Below are 3,585 nucleotides of genomic sequence, written 5' to 3' on the forward strand. Positions count from 1 at the left end.
CACGGCTCATCCTGGGCCAGAGGATCTGCTGTTTTACAACCATAGGGATGTTATGCGATGTAACAGACCATTTATCAGAGACACTGATTTAAGTTGGCAAAATATGTGTATTTCCATGTTTATTGCATGGAAATTATAGCAGTGATTGGGAAACCAAATTCGAGACAGAAGCACAGACATGCCGAGAATCTACAGTTTTAATGTGGGGACTGTTAATGCTCCTGTGAAAGAAAGAAAGACTTGCATTTATATAGCGCCTTTACCAACCTCAGGGTGTCCCAAAGCGCTTTACAGCCAATGAAGTACTTTTGAAGTGTAGTCACTGTTGTAATGTAGGAAACACAACAGTCAAATTGCACACAGCAAGCTCGCACAACAGCAATGTGATAATGACCAGATGATCTGTTTATTGTGATGTTGATTCAGGGATAAATATTGGCCAGGACAGTGGGGATCACTCCGAAGGCCTTGGGATGGTTTTTCTACATTATAGGCGCTATATAAATGCAAGTTGTTGTTGTTGTTGACAGTGGGAACGGATTCAGTTGCCCGTCTGAGGTGGAAACTCATGGATACAGTCACACCGGGGAGAGGCTGCACACCAGCTGAGCTTATAAAGAGATTCACTCGCTTATCTCACCTACTGACACAATAGCATGTTCACACAGGGGGGAGGCCGTTCACCAGCTGTGTGTGTGGAAAGGGATTCATTCGTTCATCCCATTCACTGACACACCAGCACAGTCACACCAGAGAGAGATCGGTTAGATACTTCACGTGCGGGAAGGAATTTACTCAGTTTTCCCACCTATTAACACTCCAGCGTTAAAAGGTCAAAGGATTTGAGACACAATACTGAAGAAAGGCTGTTTAAATGTGTGTGGGAAGAAATTCACTCGTTTACCCACCTGCTGAAACACCAGCGAGTTCACAAGTGACTGCAGGGGTTGGATTCTACTGTTGATGATGTTAATCACATCCAGGACAGAACTATAGCGGATGGCCCGTGCACTTGGGTTTCTGTATAATTTGCTTCCTAATTTTATGGCTTGGCCCTCCGGCTCCAATCTCACGCCGATCACAGATAATAATTTTCTATATGCCAATGTAGTCTTTCATTGGCAAGGCTTTTACCCAACATTCCCCGCGAGGGCGAATATGCCCTATTCACACTACAGGAGCCTAGTGCACAGACGCAGTACTGGACAGCGATGGAGCATGCGCAGTGCGAGTGGTGTAAAAGGACAAAGGCTGGAGAGTCGCATCGGCAGCGGGTAATGGATGGCGGGGTTCGGGGGTGTAATGATCCCGGAATATGGACGGATAGGCTTCATAAACACCTGGTGTAGGCCGCAAGCCCCGATTAATAACCTAATGGTCCCGCGATTGCTGCTGCGGGGCTTTTTCCCGGTAATAGGCCCAGGTTAATGGCCGCCAGCCTGGTAAAGGAGAGTGGGAAGCTTCACTGGGCGGCCATCTTGGTGCAGGAACAATGAGTGGACGGGGCATCACTGCACCTGATCCAAGAGCCCCGGGGGTGGAAACCATTGGTAGATTGTGTGTCACGTATGTGTCCAGCTGCGGGTTTGATTGGTCAGTGACTCACCCGGGTTACCCAGGGGTTTAAAGTCACAGCAGGGCGCATGAGCGGCCACCTTAGGACAGGCACCAGGAAGAGAGAATGTTCTCAATTTCTATCCTGGACTCAGTGATGGCTTTTGTAAACTGAGAGTGTGCAGCTATCGGGAAAGATTGAACAGGTTGGGGATTTTTTCTTCAGAAAAGGGAAGACTTAGAGGAGACCTGATAGAGGTCTTTAAAATTATAAATGGCTTGGACAGGATAGATGCGGAGAGAATCGTAAAAATCAACATTTCATTGTGCAGTACACACGCCTGCTGCATATATGACAAATAAAATTGAATTGAATTGAATTGAGAATCTAAAACTAGGGGCTATAAATACAAGATAGTTACTAATAAATCCAACAGGGAAATGAGGAGAAATGTCTTTACTCAGAGAGTGGTTAGAATGTGGAACCCGCTAATACAGGAATAAAAACAGAAAATGCTGGAAATACTCAGCAGGTCAGGCAGCATCTGTAGAGAGAAACAGAGTTAACTTTTCAGGTCAATGACCCTTCGTCAGAACTGGAAAAAGTTGGAGATGTAACAGGTTTTTAAGCAAGTGTAGGGGCAGGAAGAGGGAGGAGGGGAGGAAAGAACAACAGGGAAGGTCTGTGATAGGATGGAAGGCAGGAGAGATGAAGAGACAAAAAGAGATGGTAATGGGACAAGTTAAGAAACAAAAGATGACTCTAGATGAAGTGTAAATGGCAATGGCAGGATGGTCAACAGCTGCCATGTGAGAGAGAGAAAAAATGATTGGGGCAGAGGTTATGGTCTGAAATTGTTGAACTCGATGTTTGAGTTCCGGCAGGCTGTAAGAGTGCCTAATCGAAAGATGAGGTGCTGTTCCTCGAGCTTACGTTGAGCTTCATTGGAACAATGTAAGAGGCCGAGGATGGAGAGATCAGAGTGGGAGTGGAGTGAGAATTAAAGTGAAAGGCGACCGGAAGCTTGAGGTCACCCTTACGGACTGAACAGAGGTGTTCCACAAAGTGGTCACCCAATCTGCATTTGATCTCCCCAATGTAGAGGAGACCGCATCGTGAGCAGCGAATACAGTACACTAGATTGCAAGAAGTACAAGTAAATCGCTGTTTCACCTGGAAGGGGTGTTTGGGGCCCTGGACAGTGGGAAGGGTTAAAGGGCAGGTGTTCCACCTCCTGCACTTGCATGGGAAGGTGCTGGGGAAGGGGTGTTGTGGGTGATAGAGGAGTGAACTAGGGTGATGCAGTGTGAGCGGTCCCTTCGGAATGCTGAAAGGGGAGGTGAGGGGAAGATGTGTTGGTGGTGGATCGCTAATTACGGAAGTGGTTGAGGCAAATAGCTTTGGTTGCTTTCAAAGGAAACAAGATGAGTACATGAGAGAACGGAATAGAAACATATGCTGAAAGGCTGAGATGAGGTCAATGGAGTGGGGAGGACACTTGTGTGGTGTATGAACACACAGCACAGTCTAGTTGGGCTGAATGGCCTGTGCTGTATATCTCTATATATATAAGACCTCTTCTGTCTGTCTGTCTGTCTGTCTGTCTGTTCTCTATACGTTTGAAAGTTATAGAGCGTACCGACGCGCGCGTCACGTCAAAAGAAAGCTTACGATTACGGACCGGTCATAGGCATATTTACGTTTCGGCCGGACAAAGATCGCGCCCGCGGTATCCAAAAAACGTTCAACATTCCGCTCATTAGCATCTCATTAGCGACCGTGTGACATCGAGGTCGACCAATCATTCAGCGGGTTCCTGGCGTGTGCCATCCTACAGTTGAGTGTTGAGTGACTTGACGATTGACCAATCCTACGCTTCGGTGACCTGACGGTCGACAATCGGTGCGTGTGTGGGCGGGCCTTATCGTTCTGAACAGAGGTGAGTGGCCGCCATCTTGATTTTTCACGATTTTTTCCCCACACTTTCTGTGGGTTAGGGAACTAAGGTAAATATTTGAATTATGTGTTAG

The sequence above is a fragment of the Somniosus microcephalus genome, chromosome 4, assembly GCF_052327205.1.
Source record: "Somniosus microcephalus isolate GS21.2 chromosome 4, FLI_Smic_1.0, whole genome shotgun sequence".
In the NCBI taxonomy this organism is placed as follows: Eukaryota; Metazoa; Chordata; class Chondrichthyes; order Squaliformes; family Somniosidae; genus Somniosus; species Somniosus microcephalus.